This window comes from Oncorhynchus tshawytscha, linkage group LG33 (genome assembly GCF_018296145.1).
Source record: "Oncorhynchus tshawytscha isolate Ot180627B linkage group LG33, Otsh_v2.0, whole genome shotgun sequence".
NCBI lineage: Eukaryota > Metazoa > Chordata > Actinopteri > Salmoniformes > Salmonidae > Oncorhynchus > Oncorhynchus tshawytscha.
In genome coordinates, this window is record NC_056461.1 from 43,197,977 (window position 1) to 43,214,409 (window position 16,433).

Consider the following 16,433-nt stretch of genomic DNA (forward strand, 5'->3'; position numbering starts at 1 on the left):
CGCATTGTAATTCAGTACTCTTGTGCTGGGGATGTATTTATTTTTAATCTATTTTAGAATAAGGCTGTCATGTAACAACATGTGGAAAAGGTAAAGTGGTCTGAATCCTTTCCAAAGGCTCTGCACGTCTAGTATGTGCTTAGAGGATGTTAAAATGCAGTTAGATATTATTTAATTTGAGTTGTGTGTTTAGAAAAACGGGTTCAAAAAGGGCTCTTTGTCTGTCACAGTAGGCGCACCCTATCGGTTTGAGGTTAGAACCCTATTGGTTAGAACCCTATCGGTTTGAGGTTAGAACCCTATTGGTTTGAGGTTAGAACCCTATCGGTTAGAACCCTATCGGTTTGAGGTTAGAACCCTATCGGTTAGAACCCTATTGGTTAGAACCCTATCGGTTTGAGGTTAGAACCCTATCGGTTTGAGGTTAGAACCCTTTTGGTTCCAGTTTAGAATCCTATTGGTTTGAGGTTAGAACCTTTTTGGTTCCAGTTTAGAACCCTTTTGGTAAGAGGTTAGAACCCTTCTGTTTCCAGTTTAGAACCCTTTTGGTAAGAAGTTGGAACCCTTTTGGTTCCAGGTTAGAACCCTTTTGGTTCCAAGTTAGAACCCTTTTGGGTTCCATGTATAACACTGGGTAATACATGAAACCCCAAAAGGTTCTACCTGGAATCAAAAAGGGTTCTCCTATTGGGAAGAGCTGAAGAACCTTTGTGGTGTAAGACAGCACCCTTTTTCTAATAGTGTAGGTGGTACAGAACAGTTTACTGAGTTAAAATACAACAGTGTCTATTCTCTAATTGCTCCCATGGGACTTGGCATGTCTCTCTTTCTCTCTCTCTCTCTCTCTCTCTCTCTCTCTCTCTCTCTCTCTGTCTGTCCCTCTCTCTCTCTCTCTCTCTCTCCTCTCTCTCTCTCTGTCTCTCCCTCTCTCTCTCTCTGTCTCTCCTCTCTCTCTCTCTGTCTCTCTCTCTGTCTCTCTCTCTCTCTCTCTCTCTCTCTCTCTCTCTCTCTCCCTCTGTCTCTCTCTCTCTCTCTGTCTCTCTCCCTGTCTCTCTCCCTGTCTCTCTCTCCTGTCTCTCTCTCTGTCTGTCTCTCTCTGTCTCTCTCTCTGTCTCTCTCTCTGTCTCTCTCTCTCTCTCTCTCTCTCTCTGTCTCTCTCCCTGTCTCTCTCCCTGTCTCTCTCCCTGTCTCTCTCCCTGTCTCTCTCTCTGTCTGTCTCTCTCTCTCTCCCTCTCTCTCCCTGTCTCTCTCTCTCTCTCTCTGTCTCTCTCTCTCTCTCTCTCTCTCTCTCTGTCTGTCTGTCTGTCTACCTCTCTTTCTCTTTCTACTTTCTATGTCTGTCTGTCTGTCTGTCTGTCTGTCTGTCTGTCTGTCTGTCTGTCTGTCTGTCTGTCTGTCTGTCTGTCTGTCTGTCTGTCTGTCTGTCTGTCTGTCTGTCTGTCTGTCTGTCTGTCTGTCTCTCTTTCTCTCTTTCTCTCTGTCTGTTTACCTTAGCTCCTCCCCTCTCTCTCTCTCTCTTTGTCTGTCTGTCTGTCTCTCTCTCTCTCTATCCCTCTCTCTCTCTCTCTCTCCCTCTCTCCCCCTCTCTAATTCTCTCCCCCTCTCTAATTCTCTCTCCCCCTCTCTAATTCCCTCTCTTGCGCTCTCTCTCTTGCGCTCTCTCCCTCTATCTCCCTCCCTCACTCTCTCCCTCTCCCCTAGCTCCCCCTCTCTCCCCCTCGCTCTCTCCCTCTATCTCCCTCCCTCTCTCCCTCTCCCCTAGCTCCCCCTCTCTCCCCCCTCGCTCTCTCCCTCTATCTCCCTCCCTCACTCTCTCCCTCTCCCCTAGCTCCCCCTCTCTCCCCCTCGCTCTCTCCCTCTCTCCCCCTCGCTCTCCTTTCTCTCCCCCTCGCTCTCCTTCTCTCTCCCCCTTGCTCTTCCTCTCTCCCTCTTTCCCCCTCTCTCGCTCTCTCTCGCTCTCTCTCTCTCCCTCTCGCTCTCTCTCTCTCAAGATACTCTGTGTACACTGCTGCAATTACTGTGGGTTTTACTGTGGGCGCCGGTTGTCAGAGGAGAGCAAACACTCACTCTCTCTCTCTCTCTTGCCCTCTCAAGATACTCTGTGTACACTACTGCAATTACTGTGGGTTTTACTGTGGGCGCCGGTTGTCAGAGGAGAGCAAACACTCACACTCTCTCTCACACACCCATACACTGAACACACACACACACTGAACACACACACACACTGAACACACACACACACACTGAACACACACACACACTGAACACACACACACACTGAACACACACACACACTTCAACCAATGTGCAGACTGTGGAAATCAAGACACAGCAGTGGCTTTGTGTCCTGGATTATGACTGGCAGCCATCACCCCCAAGGAGTTGATCCTCCTTTTAGCAGAACTTCAAAAGCTAGAGATGACATCAGCGAGGGATGAGAGGGATGATACAGGTGGAGGAGGAGAGGAAGTAACCTTTTACCCCTCTATCTGTGGACATATTCATTCAGTTTACCTTAGCTCCTCCCCCTCTGTGTCTCTCTCTCTCCCCCCCTCTCTCTCTATCTCTCTTTCTCTCTGTCTCTCTCTCTCTATCTCTCTCTCTCTCGCCCTCTCTCACTTTCTCTCTCTCTCTCGCTCTCTCTCTCACTCTCGCTCTCTCTCTCTAGTTTCAATAGTTTACCTGAAATCGTTTGATACTGGTATTGATGCCAGTGATTTAATTTGTAATGTGTGTATATATTCAACATGTTCAGTGATATGTTTTGTAGTTCATATCTGTGAGTGTTTTTTCTGTCTAGGATCCTGAGCCTATTACAGTTTTTCTCAATTGCTAAAACACAATTTCTGAAACCTTGCTCCATTTCCTGAAAACATTAAACACAAAACCTCATCTTCAAGCACTATTAAGCAGTATTAACATAACCTCTGATTCCTCTTGCAAAAGGAAACATCCACCTCAAAACATTTGACTTTTGTGTTCAAAATCAAACACTGCTCTCAAATCATAAACAAAGTGATCAAAATGATATACACTCTCAAGCAGTCAGTAAACAACACACCCCGAAAAATAGAAAACACATTGTTCAAAACATACAATTCTCAGGGAGAAGTACATTTTTAATCTAAAAGAATATTCATATTTTTCCGTCATTGTCTTTTGAGGAACGAAAACATGTTCTATCATAGTAGCTCAAAATTGATCAGAAATTACTACTCTGCTTTGCTCTTTGCAATTTTGTTTTTTGGTTCTTCCTCCTCCTTGTACCCCTATTTTTACAGTACTGTACCCTGCATCTCACAAACTTGTCCTTTGTCTCTGTGATACTGTGATTCTTGTTCTTTGTTGATATGAACCTGCAACCAGTCAAAATCTATTGAGCAGTCAGTACTGTTAATAAATGGAAAGCACAATGTTCAGGGCCATACAATTCATCCATTGTACAGTATACAGCCTACAATGCACTGTACTACAGTATCCATTCTCAGACCTTCTCCTTCCCACCTTCAACAACCTGTTTGCTCTCTGAACTGGCTTATATTGGTTGTGTCGCATCATTTGAAACAGGTTCAATCCATTTTGAGTGGTTGTGTTCAATCAATGACATGTGTTCTCTATTTGTATTTGATTGTTTCCACTTGTGTTTACCAGTATGGATGACATGTGTTCTCTATTTGTATTTGATTGTTGCCCCTTGTGTTTACCAGTATGGGATGACATGTGTTCTCTATTTGTATTTGATTGTTGCCACTTGTGTTTACCAGTATGGATGACATGGGCATTAGAGTGCAGAATGTGTTTTGAGAATGAGAATGTGTTTAGAGTTTTGCTGAAAAGTCTAAGTGAGACCTGCAAATTGTGTTTTACCATGTGAAATGGTTTAAGGTATTTACAACAGACTGTATAATTAGCTAAATGAGTCCAGGCAACTGAGAACTTTGTTCAGCCAATGAGTTTGTGTTTTAGCAATTGAGAAAGACTGTAATGTGTATTGTAATGCCTATACCTGTGTGTTGCTGTGTATTGCGTCCAGGTGGAAACAAGCTGAAGGAGCAGCAGTTCCGTCTGGACTGGTCCTGGATCTCTCTGGATAGAGAGCACTACGTTGTGGACGAGCAGGACACGTTCCTGGACGTGGTCCTGAAACGACGAGGGTATCTGGGAGAAACCTCCTTCATAGGTGAGTGGGTTTAGTGTAGTGGGGGGCATGTTTGTTTGTGTGTTGTTTGCGTGTGTCACGGCAGATTTCCTCCTCTTCCTCTGAAGAGGTGAAACAAGGATCATACCAATACGCAGCGTGGTCGGTGTCCATGGTTTTAATAGGAAAACTCAACATGAACACAACAACACAACAAGAAACGTGAAAAACCGTGAAAACAGTCCCGTGTGGCACAAACACTGACACAGGAAACAATCACCCACACAATACCCACAGAATATGGCTGCCTAAATATGGTTCCCAATCAGAGACAACGATAGACAGCTGCCTCTAATTGAGAACCAATCTAGGCAACCATAGACATACAATTTACCTAGACAGGGAACAGCCCCATAAACATATAAAACTACCTAGACAAGGAAAAACACAAATCCCCCATGTCACCTAAACAAAATAATAAAGAAAACAAAGATAACTAAGGCCAGGGCGTGACAGCGTGTGTGTGTGTATGTGGGTGGAGGGGGGGGGGGGTTGAGGGAGAGGAGTAGGCAAAGAAATTATGGACAGGGTGAAGGAAAAATATATATAACTCCCTCCATATAGACAGTACCAGTGGGAACTTCTTCAAGACTGTTGGTTAAAGCATTCCAGGTGACTACCTCATGAAGCTGGTTGAGAGAATGCCAAGATTGTGCAAAGTTCTCATCAAGGCAAAGGGTGGCTACTTTGAAGAATCTTAAATATATATAATAATATTTTGATTTCTTTAACACTTTTTTGGTTACTACATGATTCAATATGTGTTATTTCATGGTTTTGATATATTCTCTATTATTAGTTAAAGAAAGGTTGAATTAAAACATTGCACATTTTTTTTAAAGTCTATAATGTAGAAAATAGTAAAAACTAACAAAAACCCTGGAATGAGTTTGACTGGTTCTGTATGTGTCAAGGTTTTCTGTTGAAGGAGAGGATGACCAAAATGCAGCATGGTTGAAATTCATGTTTGTTTTTAATAAAGAAAACGGAGTCCGCCCCCCCCCAAGGTGCGGACTCCGGCCGCAAAACCTGAACCTATTAGGAAGGGTCTGGGTGGGCATCTGTCCGCGGTGGCGGCTCTGGTGCTGGACGTGGCCCCCACTTCACCATAGTCTTAGTCCACCACATTGTCCGCTTCCGTGGCCTCCTAACCACGGCGACCCTTCTAAATGACCCCACTGGACTGAGGGGCAGCTCGGGACTGAGGGGCGGCTCGGGACAGAGGGGCGGCTCGGGACAGAGGGGCGGCTCCGTACTGGCTGACGACTCTGGCAGATCCTGGCTGACTGGCGGCTCTGGCAGATCCTGGCTGACTGGCGGCTCTGGCAGATCCTGGCTGACTGGCGGCACTGGCAGATCCTGGCTGACGGGCGGCTCTGGCTGCTCCATGCAGACGGGCGGCTCTGGCTGGTCCATGCAGACGGGCGGCTCTGGCTGCTCCATGCAGGCTGGCGGCTCTGGCTGCTCCATGCAGGCTTGCGGCTCTGGCTGCTCCATGCAGGCTGGCGGCTCTGGCTGCTCCATGCAGGCTGGCGGCTCTGGCTGCTCCATGCAGGCTGGCGGCTCTGGCTGCTCCATGCAGGCTGGCGGCTCTGGCTGCTCCATGCAGGCTGGCGGCTCTGGCTGCTCCATGCAGGCTGGCGGCTCTGGCTGCTCCATGCAGGCTGGCGGCTCTGGCTGCTCCATGCAGGCTGGCAGCGCTGAACAGGCGGGAGACTCCGGCAGCGCTGTAGAGGAGGAAGGCTCCGGCAGCGCTGGACAGGTGGGAGACTCCGGCAGCGCTGGAGAGGAGGAAGGCTCCGGTAGCACTGGACAGGCGGGAGCACCTGTAGGGATGAGATGGAGAGACAGCCTGGTGCGGGGGGCTGCCACCGGTGGGCGGGTGCGTGGAGGTGGTACCGGATAGACCGGACCGTGCAGGCGCACTGGAACTCTTGAGCACCGAGCCTGCCCAACCCTACCTGGTTGAATGCTCTCGGTCGCCCTGCCAGTGCGGCGAGGTGGAATAGCCCGCATTGGGCTATGCAGGCGAACCGGAGACACCGAGCGCAAGGCTGGTGCCATGTAAGCCGGCCCAAGGAGACGCACTGGGGACCAGATGCGTAAAGCCGGCTTCATGGCACTTGGCTCGATGCCCACTCTAGCCCGGCCGATACGCGGAGCTGGAATGTACCGCACCGGGCTATGCACCCGCACTGGGAACACCGTGCGCTTCACAGCATAACACGGTGCCTGCCCGGTCTCTCTAGCCCCCCGGTAAGGTCTCCTACCTGGCTTTGCCACACTTCCTGTGTGCCACCCCCCAATACATTTTTGGGGCTGACTCTTGGGCTTCCATCCACGCCGCCGTGCTGCCTCCTCATACCAGTGCCTCTCCGCCTTCGCCGCCTCCAGCTCTTCTTTGGGGCGGCGATATTCTCCAGGCTGTGCCCAGGGTCCTTTTCCATCCAACTCATCCTCCCATGTCCAGTACTCCTCGCACTGCTCCTGCTGCCGCTGCCTGTCACCACGCCGCTTGGTCCTGTTGTGGTGGGTGATTCTGTCAAGGTTTTCTTCTGTTGAAGGAGAGGAGGACCAAAATGCAGCGTGGTTGAAATTCATGTTTGTTTTTAATAAGAAAACTATACATGAATAAACTACAAAAACAACAAACGTGTAAACCCGAAGCAGTCCCGTGTGGAACAAACACTGACACAGGAGACAATCACCCACAAAACCCAACACCAAACAGGCTACCTAAATATGGTTCCCAATCAGGGACAATGACTAACACCTGCCTCTGATTGAGAACCATATCAGGCCAAACACAGAAACAGACTAACTAGACACACAACATAGAATGCCCACTCAGATCACACCCTGATCAAACAAAACATAGAAAGCAAACTATGGTCAGGGTGTGACAGTATGTTGACAGGGAGGCACTTGTTTTTTCTTTGGCTCTATACTCCAGAATTGTTGATTTACGATCACATTTTTGAGGCGACAGAACAGAGTCACCTTTCATTTGAGGGTTTTTTCATAGATATCTGATTCACCGTTTCTAAATCAAAGTACTTTATCTATCTAGTCCCACCTATGCAAAGAAGGCATAAATATTTGGACAAATTCAATAGTCTATCAAAGTCGTCCAACGTTTAGTATTTGATCCCATATTGACTCAATGACTCACAATGGCTTGTGAGTTTACAAACATGTTGCTTTTGGCTGTGTTTTGGGTTATGTTTTGGCCAATAATATGTTTAGTTTTTTTTCTAAGGGGAGTCGATAAGAAAAATCATGAATTGTCCATGAATAATCATGAATTAATCATGAATAATCATGAATGAATCATGCATAATCGTGAATGAGAAAGTTTCAGACGCCACAACAAAACATGCCAACCTCTCACCATTACAGATAACAGAGAAGGTTAGCATTTTTTATGGGGTATGATCTTTGTAACCAGCTCACTCATCACCATTCTTGATTTATTTCATTGTTATCCATAATCATGGTAGCATCCACGTTTAATTAAAAAAAGAATGTAACCTTTATTTAACTGGGCAAGTCAGTTAAGAACAAATTCTTACGGCCTACATGAATGTAGAAGTGTTGAGAAACATCTTCTATTCTTACTGTGTGTGTGTTTTCTCTGAGGAAGGTTCTTACTGTGGAGTGGGTATCTCTAGGGCATACATGAAAGCCTGCTCCCTGACTCCCCATCTCTCAGCGGATTGAGTGTGATGTGAACACCTGGTTATCTTCGATCCAACACACCCACACACAAACACAGCCCAGAGACCTCGGGCTCAGACTCCAGGCCATCAACACTGACAGACAGACAGACAAAGGGACAGAGAGACAGAGACAGAGACAGAGAGACAGAGAAAGACAGAGAGAGAGAGAGACAGAGAGACAGAGACAGACAGAGAGAGAGAGACAGAGACAGAGAGACCGAGAGACAGAGAGACCGAGAGACCGAGAGACCGAGAGACCGAGAGACAGAGAGACAGAGAGACAGAGACAGAGACAGAGAGAGAGAGAGAGAGAGAGACAGAGACAGAGACAGAGACAGAGACAGAGACAGAAAGACAGAAAGACAGAAAGACAGAAAGACAGAGAGACAGACAGACAGACAGACAGACTAAATCATTATAGTCTATAAATTGTGAATAATATAGGCTGTGACTTACTTAAAATTAAACAAAAAGATACCTTTTTAGGCTCATTAGTCTACAGTGCCTTTTTTAAAATTCATTTTTAGAAACATGAGTTTGGCCAGAGTCTGTGGCTTCAGGCTCATGTGATGGTGCCTGGAGAGCAGGTCAGCAACAGAGAAAACCCTCTCAGCTCTTACAGAGCCACTGGGGATGCTAAACACCCTTCGGGCCGGGCTGGGCAGAGATGTAGAGTTGTTTTTTTAGTTGTTTTTTCATATGTAGGCCTAAAGGATTTTATGTAAAATAACTATATATAGCGAAACAGAAAGCTCCTTGAAAGAGGGAATATACCAGACCTATTGGGACAACGTCAATGGTGTCCTTTTGTACAGATAATAGAACAAAAATGAAGGAAACTTTTAAGAGTTCAGAGTTTTAGTTTATAAATACTTTGCTACAATGACATACTAACCTAGCTACCCTGCTCGTTCCTTTCTGTTAGCATGTACTGTAGTAAGTACATCATACTGCTTTCAGGATACGTGTCTGTTCAGATTCCACAATGATTCTTTAGTTGTGGACATTACGTCACCGCGCTCCCTCTCTTCCTCTTGGTCCTCCTCTTTTCTAAGTCACCTTGATTTACCACCTGTGTGTTTTATCAGCGTCTTTATGAAAATATTTAGTCAACTCCACGACAGTAGATAAAACAAGGGGATAAAGCAGCACTCAAGTCACCTGCTCGGCATGCTGGGTAGGCACACATTGGGCTTGTGAAAAGAGCACTACTGGCGGGCGAGAACTGCCTTAATGACAGGTATTATAGTGTTATTTACCTGTGTCCAGGTGTCTTAATGACAGGTATTATAGTGTTATTTACCTGTGTCCAGGTGTCTTAATGACAGGTATTATAGTGTTATTTACCTGTGTCCAGGTGTCTTAATGACAGGTATTATAGTGTTATTTACCGGAAACAACTGGTTTCAACAACAAACTAGGTTGGTGCTGGAATGTTAAAGGAGAGGTTAGAGGCAACAACTGGTTTCAACAACAAACTAGGTTGGTGCTGGAATGTTAAAGGAGAGGTTAGAGGCAACAACTGGTTTCAACAACAAACTAGGTTGGTGCTGGAATGTTAAAGGAGAGGTTAGAGGCAACAACTGGTTTCAACAACAAACTAGGTTGGTGCTGGTATGCTAATGGAAAGTTTGAGATTTTGGCAATGAAGCCCCTTTTTTTCTTACCCGGAGTCAGATGAACTCATCTGATAAATAAAAAACACAGGAATGTTTTTACAAGAATTCAATTTTTCCATTCGTGAGTTTTATTTTTAGAATCAAAAATATATACACATAGGAATCGTTTTCTTATTTTATTTTCAGAACCACTGCCAAATACTCTACTCACATTTTCTGTCCGTGATGGGTTCATATTCCCAAAGGAGCCTGTCATAAAATTGGATCTAGTAGCCCAACCTGGTCTCATATTATTCTGTAAGTAAATCCGAGACACTCCATTTAGTAGGATATGTTATGTTTCTTATGGTATGTATTAATTTGTGGATGTCCATCACCCATTTCGTATGGTAAGTTTCGATTTACAATTTGTATTATATGTTACGAATTTGCAAACCATACAATATGTTATGAATTAGAAAAACGTACAATATGCTACACATTTTCAAAACATATGATATGTTAACGAATTCTAGCTAGGTGGCTAACGTTAGGGGTTAAGTTAAAGGGTTAAGGTTATGGGAAGCGTTAGCTAACATGCTAAGTAGTTGAACAGTTGCTAATTAATCAAAATTCTGAAGATGACCGTGATGAGTTTCAAACTGGCAACCTTTGGGTTGTTAGTAGTTTGCATTGTACGCCAACCCATCAAGCCATACCAACCAACCACCTTCCTTTTGTTTTGACTTTAAGTAACCATCTGTCTAATGTAACCATACCAAACGTAACACACTTGGGAGTGTCTCGGATTTACGTACAGTATGATACAAAATGCTCTGAGACCAGGGTGAGTAGCCTATTAAATAGATATAGGCTATATGTATTCCATGTTTTGAAATCCCATAGGTGTGCGTGGTTTATAACGCAGGCCTACAGTTAACCTTTTACATTGAAGTAGACCTATGTGTGTTACTGCAGGTACTGTTATTGTATTTTTTTTAATAGACTGTCCTAGAAAATGTTTCAGATTTGGTGGGCAGTCAATCATATTTAGGTTGGGGTGGGGGAGAGTTGGTGCAAAACATTGTTGATTTCAAATGTTCTGCTGACAGGTCCACGATAATTTTCCATTGTTTTCTTGTTCGGAAATGTACAATCCTTTACCAGATACAGCATCAATTACTGCTAAGGTTTAAAATATTCTGCCAACACAGTAAATATATTGTTTATAGTTTATGTAAAATATTTGACCGTATGAGTAGGCTACAGTATTGCTGTGCGATTAGGAGTGCAACATCATTGTCTATTTAATCGCAGAGCCTATACCAAGGCAGGACATGGAAACCCAATAATCTATTGATGAAAATCAATCAGTATTTTGTATAGAAGTGTGTGCTCTCTAGCATTTAGCCTAGTTTTAGAACGTTTCACGGTACAAGCACTCGTTATAGGCGGAATGCGTTTTCGGTTTGAAAGTAACTGTAAAATATCTCAACATTCCGTCCGCACCTCTAAGGCAATGTGATCACGTTCGTCATTGCTCTTTCTCTTTCTTTGTCACCGTAAAAGGTGAATGGAGGGTGTTTTTGGAGGCAGAGTTTTAATGACAGGTCTGAATTATAACGGGGCAAAATGAGTACGTTTGGTATGAGCCAAGTTTATCAATCTCAATATTTTTATAGGTGTTCAGACTTTTCAGAAATGGCGCAAAGCAGAAATGTAGTGTAACATGTACACAATGGTTTTAATGAGGCCCCTTTGATATAACATCCTCACATCAACACACCTGGACACCTGGACACCTGGACACCTGGACACAGGCAGTTTGACATAACATACCTGTCCAGTTCTAAGCTGGTAACCTCTGTGATCACTAGTGGTCGTCCTCACCTTATTACCACTCACAGTGCACCTGTCTTCCCTGTCTTAGCACCTGTCTACACCTACATTCCCTGCCCTAGCACCTGTCTATACCTGATTTCCCTGCCCTAGCACCTGTCTATACCTGATTTTCCTGTCTTACCACCTGTCTACACCTGATTTCCCTGCCCTAGCACCTGTCTATACCTGATTTCCCTGCCCTAGCACCTGTCTATACCTGATTTCCCTGCCCTAGAACCTGTCTACACCTGATTTCTCTGCCCTAGCACCTGTCTATACCTGATTTCCCTGCCCTAGCACCTGTCTACACCTGATTTCCCTGCCCTAGCACCTGTCTATACCTGATTTCCCTGCCCTAGCACCTGTCTATACCTGATTTTCCTGTCTTACCACCTGTCTACACCTGATTTCCCTGCCCTAGCACCTGTCTATACCTGATTTCCCTGCCCTAGCACCTGTCTACACCTGATTTCCCTGCCCTAACACCTGTCTATACCTGATTTCCCTGCCCTAGAACCTGTCTACACCTGATTTCCCTGCCCTAGCACCTGTCTATACCTGATTTCCCTGCCCTAGCACCTGTCTACACCTGATTTCCCTGTCTTCAGCTGTCTTCAACTGTCTACAACTGTCTTCAACTGTCTTCATCTGTCTACAATGTCTTCCCTGTCTACAACTGTCTACAACTGTCTTCACCTGTCTACAACTGTCTTCCCTGTCTTCCCTGTCTACAACTGTCTTCCCTGTCTTCACCTGTCTTCACCTGTCTTCACCTGTCTTCACCTGTCTTCACCTGTCTTCACCTGTCTTCACCTGTCTTCCCTGTCTTCACCTGTCTTCACCTGTCTTCACCTGTCTTCACCTGTCTTCCCTGTCTTCCCCTGTCTTCCCTGTCTACACCTGATGGTGTGGACTTGGAGCTGGAAGGAGACAAGCTGGTGGACACACACTCCTATCATCACCCAGACTGTAGAGAGGAAATGAACACTCCTATCATCACCCAGACTGTAGAGAGGAAATGAACACTCCTATCATCACCCAGACTGTAGAGAGGAAATAAACACTCCTATCATCACCCAGACTGCAGATTGGAAATAAACACTCCTATCATCACCCAGACTGTAGATTGGAAATAAACACTCCTATCATCACCCAGACTGTAGAGAGGAAATGAACACTCCTATCATCACCCAGACTGTAGATTGGAAATAAACACTCCTATCATCACCCAGACTGTAGATTGGAAATGAACACTCCTATCATCACCCAGACTGTAGAGAGGAAATGAACACTCCTATCATCACCCAGACTGTAGATTGGAAATAAACACTCCTATCATCACCCAGACTGTAGATTGGAAATAAACACTCCTATCATCACCCAGACTGTAGAGAGGAAATGAACACTCCTATCATCACCCAGACTGTAGAGAGGAAATGAACACTCCTACCATCACCCAGACTGTAGAGAGGAAATAAACACTCCTATCATCACCCAGACTGTAGAGAGGAAATGAACACTCCTATCATCACCCAGACTGTAGAGAGGAAATGAACACTCCTATCATCACCCAGACTGTAGAGAGGAAATGAACACTCCTATCATCACCCAGACTGTAGAGAGGAAATGAACACTCCTATCATCACCCAGACTGTAGAGAGGAAATGAACACTCCTATCATCACCCAGACTGTAGAGAGGAAATGAACACTCCTATCATCACCCAGACTGTAGAGAGGAAATGAACACTCCTATCATCACCCAGACTGTAGAGAGGAAATGAACACTCCTATCATCACCCAGACTGTAGAGAAATGAACACTCCTAAATCACCCAGACACTCCTACCATCACCCAGACTGTAGAGAGGAAATGAACACTCCTATCATCACCCAGACTGTAGAGAGGAAATGAACACTCCTACCATCACCCAGACTGCAGAGAGGAAATGAACACTCCTATCATCACCCAGACTGTAGAGAGGAAATGAACACTCCTATCATCACCCAGACTGTAGAGAGGAAATGAACACTCCTATCATCACCCAGACTGTAGATTGGAAATAAACACTCCTACCATCACCCAGACTGCAGAGAGGAAATGAACACTCCTACCATCACCCAGACTGTAGAGAGGAAATGAACACTCCTATCATCACCCAGACTGCAGAGAGGAAATAAACACTCCTATCATCACCCAGACTGTAGATTGGAAATAAACACTCCTATCATCACCCAGACTGTAGATTGGAAATAAACACTCCTATCATCACCCAGACTGCACAGAGGAAATGAACACTCCTATCATCACCCAGACTGTAGAGAGGAAATGAACACTCCTATCAAAGAAACAAGTTAGAAGTAACTAGAGTAGGAAGTCTAGTACTATCAACCTTCATAGCCTGCAGTTCCAAAGTGTGTGTGTGTGTGTGTGTGTGTCCAGTGTGTGTATGTGTGTGTGTCTCCAGTGTGTGTGTGTGTGTGTGTGTGTGTGTGTGCGCGTGCATGTAGCGATTATGATAGCTTGTTCAGGTAAACAGTAAACAATCCTACAGGGCAGAATCAGAGTATCTTATTAACTGACTGGAAGTTCAAAGAGAGACTGTCAGCACGGTGTGGAGGGGTGGGGGGGGTCTGGTTAGTCTGGAGCAGCCTGAGGGACTGGACTTTCCGTCTGTGTTTGGTATTCTTGCTCGTGGGCGTCTGTGTTTGGTATTCTTGCTCGTGGGCGTCTGTGCGTATTCTTGCTGTGTCTGTTTTGGTATTCTTGCTCGTGGGCGTCTGTGTTTGGTATTCTTGCTCGTGGGCGTCTGTGTTTGGTATTCTTGCTCGTGGGCGTCTGTGTCTGGTATTCTTGCTCGTGGGCGTCTGTATTCTTGCTCGTGGGCGTCTGTGTTTGGTATTCTTGCTCGTGGGCGTCTGTGTTTGGTATTCTTGCTCGTGGGCGTCTGTGTTTGGTATTCTTGCTCGTGGGCGTCTGTGTTTGGTATTCTTGCTCGTGGGCGTCTGTGTTTGGTATTCTTGCTCGTGGGCGTCTGTGTTTGGTATTCTTGCTCGTGGGCGTCTGTGTTTGGTATTCTTGCTCGTGGGCGTATGTGTCTGGTATTCTTGCTCGTGGGCGTCTGTGTTTGGTATTCTTGCTCGTGGGCTGTGTTTGGTATTCTTGCGAGTGGGCGTCTGTGTTTGGTATTCTTGCTCGTGGGCGTATGTGTTTGGTATTCTTGCTCGTGGGCGTATGTGTTTGGTATTCTTGCTCGTGGGCGTCTGTGTCTGGTATTCTTGCTCGTGGGCGTATGTGTTTGGTATTCTTGCTCGTGGGCGTCTGTGTTTGGTATTCTTGCTCGTGGGCGTATGTGTCTGGTATTCTTGCTCGTGGGCGTCTGTGTTTGGTATTCTTGCTCGTGGGCGTATGTGTTTGGTATTCTTGCTCGTGGGCGTCTGTTTCTGGTATTCTTGCTCGTGGGCGTCTGTGTTTGGTATTCTTGCTCGTGGGCGTCTGTGTCTGGTATTCTTGCTCGTGGGCGTCTGTGTTTGGTATTCTTGCTCGTGGGCGTCTGTGTCTGGTATTCTTGCTCGTGGGCGTCTGTGTTTGTAGTTGTTTGCGTACATTTGGTGAGTATGTTAAATTGTCCTACAGCAATTGTCCCCCGTAATGAAATTAAAATAACCTAATTTACCTTTTGTGAGCTAACTCTGGACTTTCCCTTAAAAAGCTGTGACTTATGATAGATACTTTATTGTGGTAAAATGTACATACTACGACTGAGATGCTGTGGTTGTAACACCTAGTTACAGTTGTAAGTTTACATACACCTTAGCCAAATATATTTAAACTCTATCTATCACAATTCCTGACATTTAATCCTGGTAAAAAAATTCCCTGTCCTACGGTCAGTTAGGATCAACACTTTATTTTAAGAATGTGAAATGTGAAAGGCCGAAACATTTCTGCTTTTAGATTTTAGTATGGTTCTTCAAAGAACCATCCCATCTATGGTACCTATACCCTAAAATGGTTCCTCGATGGCATCGCTCTCAACAACCTTATTTGGTTCCAACTTGCACCTTTATTTTTAAGACTGTAGTCCACCTCCCCTGAACCCCTTCTACTTCCCCTCCTCCCTCTCGTCCCCTTCTCCTCCCCTCCTCCCTCTCATCCCCTTCTCCTCTCCTCCTCCCTCTCATCCCCTTCTCCTCTCCTCCGCCTGTCTGAGGTGTGCTAAGGTGGGAAGAGACCCCCCAATGAGAGATAAATGGAACACGAGAGCGAGATGGAATGGAGAGAAGAAATTTCATTCTTGCGTTTCTCTCCTTTCATTACTCAAGGCCTATTTCTTTGAAGCACTTTCTCTTTTTTTTCTGTTCCCATTTCAGTTCATTTGTTGTCTTTCTGTTATTCTCTCCCTTCCCTGCGGAGCTTGGAGGGGACGTGAGGGTGAACTTGGTGTGAAAGCTCATTTTCTTCCTAAAGTACAATACTCTAGTTCTCTTAATAATAGCTTCTGATACTGTGTAGGGTTACTCTCATGTCTATATCTCCTTTCTGTGGTCCTCTGTAACTCAGTTGGTTGAGCATGGCGCTCCAGGATAGTGGGTTGTATATCAGGGACCACCCATACGTCTGCTAAATGGCATATATTATGATTATTTGATTATTGTTATTATTATTATCATTGTTATTATTATTATTAATATTGTTATTAGTATTATCATTGTTGTTATTATTATTTGTGTTATTATTATTATTATTGTTATTATTATTATTGGTATTATTATTATTATTATTATTAGTATTATTATTATTATTATTGTTATTATTGTTATTGTTATTGTTATTATTTTTATTATTATTGTTATTCGTATTATCATTGTTGTTATTATTATTTGTGTTATTATTATTTGTGTTATTATTATTATTATTATTATTATTATTGTTATTATTATTTATGTTATTATTATTTGTGTTATTATTATTATCATTATTGTTATTATTATTTGTGTTATTATTATTACTATTATTATTGTTATTGTTATTAT

At 44.5% G+C, this 16,433-nt stretch overlaps 1 pseudogene; it reads left to right on the forward strand.

Moving 5' to 3' along the window:
• LOC112230722 overlaps positions 1-16,433 on the forward strand; it is a 238,180-nt pseudogene that overhangs the window by 90,700 nt on the left and 131,047 nt on the right.